At 37.9% G+C, this 10609-nt stretch overlaps 1 pseudogene; it reads right to left on the bottom strand.

The window, feature by feature from the left end:
- Window positions 1–7709: 7709 nt before the first annotated feature.
- LOC139741559 (rho GTPase-activating protein 21-like) overlaps window positions 7710–10609 on the bottom strand; it is a 101112-nt pseudogene continuing 98212 nt past the window's right edge.

The following is a 10609-nucleotide window of genomic DNA, read 5'->3' as shown; positions in this document are numbered from 1 at the left end:
GTGCGATGTAGATTGGCTTTAGTGTGACTGAGTGCGATGTAGATTGGCTTTAGTGTGACTGAGTGAGATGTAGATTGGCTTTAGTGTGACTGAGTGCGATGTAGATTGGCTTTATAGTGTGACTGAGTGAGATGTAGATTGGCTTTAGTGTGACTGAGTGAGATGTAGATTGGCTTTAGTGTGACTGAGTGAGATGTAGATTGGCTTTAGTGTGACTGAGTGAGATGTAGATTGGCTTTAGTGTGACTGAGTGAGATGTAGTTTGGCTTTAGTGTGACTGAGTGAGATGTAGATTGGCTTTAGTGTGACTGAGTGAGATGTAGATTAAGATGGCTTTAGTGTGACTGAGTGAGATGTAGATTGGCTTTAGTGTGACTGAGTGAGATGTAGATTGGCTTTAGTGTGACTGAGTGAGATGTAGATTGGCTTTAGTGTGACTGAGTGCGATGTAGATTGGCTTTAGTGTGACTGAGTGAGATGTAGATTGGCTTTAGTGTGACTGAGTGAGATGTAGATTGGCTTTAGTGTGACTGAGTGAGATGTAGATTGGCTTTAGTGTGACTGAGTGAGATGTAGATTGGCTTTAGTGTGACTGAGTGCGATGTAGATTGGCTTTAGTGTGACTGAGTGAGATGTAGATTGGCTTTAGTGTGACTGAGTGAGATGTAGATTGGCTTTAGTGTGACTGAGTGAGATGTAGATTGGCTTTAGTTTGACTGAGTGAGATGTAGATTGGCTTTAGTGTGACTGAGTGAGATGTAGATTGGCTTTAGTGTGACTGAGTGAGGTGGCTTTGTTCATTGGTTTCACTCTCCTCACCAGCAACAACTGGGACAAAGGAGGAAAAAATAGTTCCCCTGTCCTGAAGAATATACAAATCATGTCATAATGTCCCAGAGTAGGCCTCCCCTTTTCCTGTTGTATGATTTAATAAAAACAAAAAACAAAAAACAAAAAAAGAACTTGGTCAAGTGATAGTACTATTGCTTCATGACTGCATGGCAGCATCATGAAAAACTTAAGTCATACTTCCAGCCACTGAATAATGACTTCAGTTTTGTCACAAACTTTCCTGTTTCAAATGCAGTCAAACTTTTTCTCACAAAATGTGATCATTATTGAAAGGTAGTTGCATACTTACCAACTCTACCGCATTTGGCGGTAGACTACCACTTTTAAAAGATTTCATTAGCATTCAAGCTAGCGCTGCTCGCATAGGCATCCTGGATTCTACCGCTTTCTCAAATGAAAATGTTGGCAAGTATGTAGTTGGAGACAGGTACAATGCAGTAGAGATGGCCATTGTGATATACTATCATACTAGTAGTACCCTTTATGGTTACATCTACACCCCCATACCACTTACAATACACCTATGCACTTATTGTCATTTATATACACGTGAACGAAAAAAAAAAAAAAAAAAACAAGCAAACTATAGTAATGATAATGGCCACTAGTAGACCTACTGTTACCTGATGTTTTGTCCTTTATAGATATGGTGTATGATCATGCATAATCCAACCAAGAAATGAATTTCAGGACAGAAATTTCAGTACCAATCAAATACTGTGTGTATGCTTGTAGTTTGCTCTTTGTCATTCTTTACTACCACTTCATTAAAATAATGGTGTGTGTGTATGTTATTATGCTTACAGTTTTTGTATAATTTTTTGTATATGTGTGTGTGTGTGTGTGTGTGTGTGTCATGCTTACAGTTTTCTATCATTGATATGGGCAGTTAAGCTGGTATCTCACTGAGCGGCGAACGTTTGCAAACGTAGCGAATTTGAGATTCGCTAACGTTCTGACGAATGTTTGCAAAAAATCAAGGTTCGCTTCTGCCATTAGCGACAGTTAGCGACTTTTAGCATTGTTTAGCGACAATTAGCAACTCTTGAGCGAATGTTTGCGAAACACAGGTGGTGACTATTAATAATAATAATAATAAGTACAGCATATGTAATGCGCCTTCGATCCAGTATCCTATTCTGAGGCGCAGAGGGACGTAATTATAAAAAGAATAGCATACATCGTAGTCATAATTGTACATAAGAAGGTTGAAAAAGAAGAAAGAGATGGATAGAGATACACACTCAATGAACAATTCGTTGAACATTCAATCAAAACAAGATGCTATTAGCGACTATTAGCAAATGTTAGCGACAGTTTTGCAATTGTTAGCGACAGTTTTGCAAATATTAGCAACTGTTTCAAATCCCTTGCGACAATTTGCGAATGTTTTGGGAACTGGAAAAGTACCAGGCGATTATGTATAGTCAGACCCATAAAACGAACATACAACCTTCCACTGCATTCAGATCTCTTGTGATCACCGTTCAAGATGGATTTCCAGAATATGGAAATTAATTTCTGCCAAGTAGAGGCTGCTATCCTTGAACAGCTGCTTTGCCTGGCTGCTGCTACAGCTATCATGCAGCTTAAGAGAAAGAAGACGAAAAAAAAAAAAAGGGAAGAAGAAAAGAAAGACTGTTTGGGTCAGAGAGTGGTTGTTGCAGAGGACAGACTTTGATCAATATGAAAAGCTTTTGCAGCAATTACATGATGGAGATGTCAAGAGCTTCAAGAATAGAGTGGAACCTTGCCTGTTTCAGGAGCTTTTATATAGGAACCATACGGTTACTTGTTCGCTAACAGTGGCAAATCAAATAAAAATGTTAGCGACACCGTATTACGACCGTTTGCGAATTCTTACGAGTGTTTTGGGAATGTTTGCAACTGTTTAATAGCGAAAATACAAATTCGCAAAGAAATTTTGAACAAAAACCATTTGCGAACTTTCTTGCAACTGTTAACGAAACTTTTGCAACCCTTTACGAACCCTGCGAAACCCCAAATTCGCTACATTCGCAAAACTTCGCCGCTCAGTGAGATACCCCCTTTAGGGTTGATAGCCTCCAAATGGCTAGAGTTTTATTTTTCTTATTCTTTCTTTCAAATGAAAATTAATCAAAAAATGCAGACTGTCGAGATGACTAATGCTTCTTGAAGGATTTAATATTTGTTGTTTACACTTTACAGTCATGCATGACGGAAAATCAAGTGGTGGTCGCTTGTCGCTGTAGGCAAAAATAATTTGACATTTTATTTTCAGCCTACTTCTCACTCATGTTACTCCCGCAATTAAATACCTTTTTCGAACAAGTTTTTCATGGATAAAAAAAAGTCTCATATGAAACACCTGTAGCACAATACCTCAGTCACTATAGCCACTGCATTATCATTAACCATCACAGTTGCAATACCTTTGTAATCATACAATTTCTACTTCTCCTAGTTCTCATTCTTAATTTCTTTAATCCAAAGCCATGACTACCATCACCATAAACATTCATGACAACAGACCCACTCACCAGCCTCCTTACCCACTGAACAAAATTCCATGTTTCATGGTGACAGTGAAAATCAGCATTAAATATCAAAATCAACAGTAACACACACAAACCACACTGGCATTTCAAAGTTTTTGACTCTGTTCAAAATATTTTATTCTAGCAATATGTCGACCAAACTAATGTCTTCCTTTGTATAAATTACAAACACAATACAAAACATAACAATGAACATAAACATTAAAATACTCTTGCATTTTAATCTCTTAAGAAAATGGCTAAGTAGCTGGTACAATATATTTGCTTTATACAAAATAAGAATGCTAAAATTGTAAATCCCAAAAGAGGGTGTCTTTCTTTTTCTTTTCTGTAGTAAAAAGACCATGTCGCCCAGTCTTGCTATGTTAATCCACGCATTTTTATAACACAAGTTTCACAATACTTCATCTTCATCTGCAGAGGAAAACATTTTTTTCCAAATGTTTAGGCAATGCTACTTCAACTCAGATGAAAAGCCTCTTTGCAATACAAATACAATGTATGTGCCCTACAAATGTCCCCATCAATGATCAAGGAAAAGCCATGTTTCATAGACATCACAACAGGACATGCTAACCCAGTAACAGGCTATCAGGTTGACATCGTGTAAGGCATCATTTATGTGTTTGGATTATTATTACTTTTGTTCTACTATTTTCTCTATTCCCTTCAACAGTAAATATCAACAAGATGATGAATAATCCACTACAATGATTTACAAGTAGTCAAATGATTTCAACTATGTAGAAGAAACAATCTTGTTGAGTGTACCATGTTTGTTTACTAACAAAACAAAAGTTGAAATTAACAATTGCTGGTTAAAAAAACCAACAAAATATATAAAAAAATATAGCGCCTACACTTGGTAGTAGCATCTTGCAGTTTAAACAAAAATCTTGTCATTGATATTCCAGCATTTATTGATTACCCTTTCTTGTGTAAGCACTAAAATCCACTTACATGCGTACAATGCACATAAGCTCACATAACATCTGAAAATTTATGAGTGTTTTCAACCCAGACAAAGGTACCAGCAAAGCCAAGCAAACCACTGCTCCTCATCATTGCACACACACACACACACACACACACACACACACACACACACACACACACACTCTCTCTCTCTCTCTCTCTCTCTCTCTCTCTCTCTCACATAAACAATCATCGATTTGATAAGTGTTCATCTTCACAGCTGGCTAGCGATGCACTCCCTCAGTGGATGACAAGCAAATACATTGCACAATCTATTTACAGTCTTTTATATATTGTATATGACTAAAAATCCTAAGATTTTACTAATTAAAAGCAAAAATGTCATACAGATCTAATATGCTAAATTGTAAACCACTTTTATTTATTCATTTAAAAAAAATGCATTAAAATGGTTAATTTATGATTCAACCTGTCAACCTTGGACTCCTCAATCATTTGTCAATCAGGTATTTATCTAAATTAATGTTTCATAATGAATCAATACATACAGTATATCATGAATTGGCCAGATGTCATAGTAGATGCAGTCTTTGGCTTTGTTCCATTAGTTTGTGTGTATCCATGGCTGTTAGTCCTTTCACTTCACACACTGACTGAAATTCACATAAACTAATGATGTTGTATAGAATCCAGGTTATGAAACCTGTCCATTTCTATTTATAAGTAGTCAATGTTTTACTGGCAAGGCAAATTATCAGAATATTTTCCTATAATCATTTATGTCTTCTGTTTGCAAAAATTGAATTGTAAGGAAAACAATGCCATCCAAAATCATGCAAATTATTTGTAAATTTTCATATCAGTAATAAATAAATGGGGCTGGGGTAGCTACAATAAGAGAGGAATTGACCAAAATATCTTGCCTATAAAGTAAAACAATGGCAAACCTGCAGACTTGGTAAGAAAGTGTAATTCAAGTTCTCAACCAATTACTCCCGGACATGACTTCCTGATATGTCTACTGAAATAATACAATTTGAGTGATCACTGAAAAGGTGGCAAAAAGAATGAAAACTGGTAGGAGAAAATGTAAGTTATCTCCTAAAGAATTGGCAAGGTCTGAATCACTTCTTGTCATTGTTATAGTCTATCATGCCTTCAATGAAATGGTATCTTTTTTGGTTAGATCTTTTTTTGACTCTAGGATGTTCTCTTTGATATACAATTCTCAAATTGTTATTTCACAATCACATATGGAATTGGATTCTTCCTGGGGCAATTGAAAATAAAAAGACTTCCAACAGAACATCACAAGTTAAACACTGGACACAAAATCTCCAAACTGAGGATCAACAATGATATGAGTGCTGCAAGTTATATTATTATCTCACCACAGTTTCACAATTTCACTGGCTGCATATAAGACAAAGTGTGCATAAAAATAACCACAATGGACAAATCACACTACCTGGTAGCACGTATCAATCTCTTCTCTGGCAACAAGCCTATATAAAAAACAAACAAACAAACAAAATACCCTCCATGAAATTCATAATATAGAGTGCCAAGTTCACATAAACAACCAATCCATTCATGAAGAAAAACAGTAATACCTCTGATATTCTCTAATTACCAATATGTCTGTACATTAGATTTCCAAAGATAGCGCCTGTGCATTAACACTGAGTAGAGGAAGTCCTTGGTTACATGCCAAAATACATGTTATGAAATGCATTCTACCATATCAATTCATCTGACCAGGCCAACAATACCGAAAAAGAATTTGAGGTTTCAATGAGTAGGATGTCTGCCCCAAAGTTTTTGATACAACCTTCCTAGAGAACATAAACCCAATAATTGATGGACATGATAGGGATTTCAAACATTCCTATGAAATCTACACAAAACATATGAACACCTTAAAGTTGCTTGGGACGTTACCGTTTAACTGGAACATTTACACCATTACTTCGGTGATTCATTATGGGGCATGCTCAGCACACATTGTCTTACATACAGACTGGATTTTAATGTGACATACATGGTCTGGCAAACCCTTAAGTGTACTTGGCAATGTCTGAGCCACATATCTACACTATTTGACTTTAATAAGCATCCAGTTTGATCCATCAGCTGACAAAAAAAAAAAAAAAAAGAGTGATCAAAATAAAAATCTGTTACTTTCTTCATGAGCCATAAAACAATTATACACAATATTTTTGTTGTTTTCGTCACTTTTAACAAAGTGTTGTTCAGCCTTATTTCATCATTTACATGTACATATTTTATTTAAAAAAATCTTTTAAAAATAACATAAGAAAACTCACAAATGTGTGGCTCACACTAATACAGAGACACCTCTCTCCAAAAAGTGAAAGCTGTAACATCCAGAAAATGTGACATTTGCGAAAAGGTTTGGGAGGTTTAAGTTGTGAAACTTTTGAATTCCAAATCTGAAACTGAAAGGAAGGTAGCATTTTTTCTGCAGTGATACATGTCGGAGGCTCAAAGCAAGTCATACAATTTGTTATGAGTGGAGTCTCTTCTATGCCACGTGACTTGTATATCTGTTATGAGAGGAGTCTCTTCTATGTCACATGACTTGTGCAACATTTCCAAATGATTATTTCTTTGCATCTCCCTTTTTTTCTTTCTTCTATTTTCTACAGGCAGCAATTACTGTAAATAGCAAATCATTGTAGAATAAAACAATAAAAGAGAAAACACAAGCTTTGATTTGTTTTCATGTCAGTAGACCACATTATATGATGTCTGGGGAAAAAAACTGCAATGGATACACCATTGCACCTTATAACCATGAGTATTAAGTTTATTTCTTTCTTTTTTTAACTTTCTAACAAAGGGTGTGCTTGTCTTGAAGACATGCACTAAAATGTAAACCTTGCTATAACTTAAAAAGAATTTCAAGGAAATGAAGGTCTGTCTTCCTTTGTAGAGTAAATGATCAGTATGAGAAAATCAAAACTCATCAACATAATATAGTCACATATATCAGGTCTCTATCTGTAGTTTCATTAGGATGATGTATTGCAAGTGCAATTAATGACTTGTGTTTCTCTCAATTTTGTTTTCTTATGTTGAACTATATTTCACTGATTAGATTATGTTCTCTTTGCTAATTCATTTTTTATTCAAATCTTCTGGGTAACTTATCCTTCCAAATATGTATATACTCAATGCATACAGCCATGTCAAATAAATGAGCATTCCACAGTAAAGTTGACAACACATATCAAACATTTGCACGATGGTAAGATTTCAAACAAATAGTGTAAATGCCTGACACAAGGTGCGTTCTCCAGTTTTACTGTCGAGAAAACAGAAACTAACAGAAGGTGAACTTTGCAAGAATTCATTTCTTATCACTATCTGCCTGGCTGGCGACTTACAGTAGCACCAATAAATAGACACTTCATAGATTCATTCTGTGCCATGACTAATAAGTTATGCTCCATCTAAATGTGTACCAATGTTGCTCAATGGCACATTAACATCTCTAGAGTTGTTACAAATCAACCACGCTTTCACCACCTACATTTTTGGAAATCAGCATCAAAATTTCCAAACAGACGAAACATAAACGCAACATGCTTTTTTTTTTTTACTACAATTATGGCATAGACCCGTATGACTTGAAAAAAACTACATGTTCCATGAAATTACAGACAATGAAGACAAAAGCAATATCACTCAGTAACATTGTGATAGATCATACATACACCAAATCTCAAACACAAATTTTTTTGTAGGGTTAGGGGAAAAAGAGATATCCGATATATACTGAAATATACAGATTTTCTTTGGCGCTATGTACAAAGGTTCATAAATTACACATTTCAAAGGAAACACCAACTAGGCTCTTTCTCTATAAGTAGGATTCAATTTCAAAGTATCTGGGCATTCTTGAGAGTTTGTGCGGCTGAGTATCATTGTTAAAATCAGTGGTTCCAAGGATGGGTGTACTCTTCCGTCGCAGTTCCTTTTCTCTCCGTTGCTTCTCTGTCTCCATGGGGTGTAATCTGGCAATGGAAGCCTGCACGGTGCTCAGTAGGTTTGGGCTGCTGGTCGTGCTGCGCTGGCGCTCTGTCTCCAGCCATGACTTGATGTCTTGTGGTTTTTTGGCCGGTGACTTCACATTCTCTTTGCCAAATGGCTTTAACCTGTCAACTGCACTCATCTTTTGTGAGTCTCCCTTGGGAAAGAAATGCTCTGTGATCGCCTTCTGAAAGTCCTTAAAATCTTTGCCACCAACAGTGTGACGTCGTCGCCTCTTTTCACGCTGCTTGTCCCTCAAAGAGGCAGTGTCCTTTGATGATGCCTTGGGGCTCTTCCCCACCTCTTGTGCTTTGTTGGTGATGTTGTCACGGAGTGTTGCTGGGGTGGTCTCTCTCTTCTCCATGGTCAGGATGACCTCGATGCGGCTGCATTTCTTGGGTGAATGAGAAGGAGAGCTGCTCTTGCTTGACCTGCTTGGAGATTTACTGATGTCTCTTGAGCTTCTGGGTGAGCCAGAGTGGGGACTGGAGCTAGAGGAGATTTCTTTCTTGGGGGAGTCCAGTCTACGCCTCAATGCTTCTGATCTATCCACAGAATTGCTCCTATAATGAATACCTCTTGATTCCTCGCCATGAGAGTGGGCTGGAGATGACTGGTCCTTGTCGCCGACCAAACTTGTTGGCCGTGACGCGTCATCCTCACTCTCATGTTGCAGGACCCTCTGCAGACGCTCCTCAAATGTTGCTTTCATGGACTGCAAAAAGTCACTCTCAATGTCCTTCTCATCAATGTGGAGAGGTGAGCCAAGTCTGCTCCCTCTGTCTGATGATGTCTGCTTCTTCGGTGAATCCGTCTTAGAATCACACGCTGAAGCAAATGCATTATTATTGTTCGATGACTTGGAGTGAGCCGTCACAACAGATTTTTCTAAGGGCTGCTTTCGACCCGTTGTTGGGCTCTCCACACCTTTCTTTGTGTAGTCCATGATTTTATTTGACATAGCCGATAATTCACTGCGAAAGTCTCTGGCATGGAATAACTCCTCGATATTCGTGCTATCTTCTTTCTCCAGATCACGCAATGCCTCCTGATGCTGACGTTCGACACGCTCACGTTCCTTGGAATAGTCAGACTGCACCCAACCCTCAGTCCTGGATGTTGCACTGGTAAGGGATTTCAGTTCACGCTCAAGGTTTACTGGACTGCCACTGTCAGATGATTCAGACAATTTTCTTCCCCGTGTCGATCCAAACTGGAAATTCTGGTAGTATGCTCGTGGATGGTATGACCGATTTGTAGAACCAAACAAAGATCCCTGAAGCAAAGAGTCCATTTCCACTGGGCTACCACTTCCATCGCTGACACCTCCCACCTTGGAGTCTGTGGGAGCTCTGAGAGCTGCGTCGCAGCACAACTTTCCCTGGGGTACTCCCACTCCTTCCACTGTCAGCATCAGGTGACCTGGCAGGCCCGAGGTCAATGGTGACTGGTGCCTGGCTGACGGTGAGCTTCAGGGCTTCCTGGTCATGGAGCTTGATGGTGTGTAGTTGGGGCTCTGGGCTTGGCCGCCGATACTTCACCTCTGGGGTGTCTGGAGAGGTGAAGGGTTTGCTTGAAGACTTCATCTTGCGCTGGGCAGCAGCATTCACAGACATGATGATATCTTTGGTGTTGAACATTCTTTCGACATCAATGTGCAATTCTTCTGCAGTTATGAGAGAAAATAAGAAATTGGGGAAACATTTTCGATGTAAAAAAATTAAAACTTGAAGACATTTAGCTTATATGCTTTTCCAAAAAGAAAAGAATATACACATGCTGTTGTCTTTTTCATTGAGGCAAACTTTAAACAGAAAGACTACTATCTAACCCACCAGAATCTCAATGAAAACACAAAATCAGTGCCCTCCTCACTTATACACCTAGTTTTGAACAGATGTTTCAAGCACTTTCAAAAAGATTTCTATGGGCACAGCTATAAGCTTTCTCATTTGACTTTTTCCTATATGTATACCATCTGCAATCGTTTGCTGTTTGCTCGGTGAAACAATTTGAGTATACATGTTGCCATCATCCTTTTCTCTTTTTTCCCAACCTGTATCATTCAAACATTGGTATACCAGGTACATAAGAATAATGTACTGTTATGAATGACCTGAAAACAATCAGAGCGTGCAATCACTACTATTGTATCATTCCTTTTCCAATGAAAAGAAAAGATGAAAATATATACATTACATAGATGCAGACTCATCAGGAAGCCT

This window comes from Diadema antillarum, unplaced genomic scaffold (assembly GCF_040938485.1).
Source record: "Diadema antillarum isolate AM-2024a unplaced genomic scaffold, OU_Dant_1.0 seq00000934_RagTag, whole genome shotgun sequence".
In the NCBI taxonomy this organism is placed as follows: domain Eukaryota; kingdom Metazoa; phylum Echinodermata; class Echinoidea; order Diadematoida; family Diadematidae; genus Diadema; species Diadema antillarum.
This window is presented reverse-complemented; position numbering and strand designations above follow the sequence as displayed.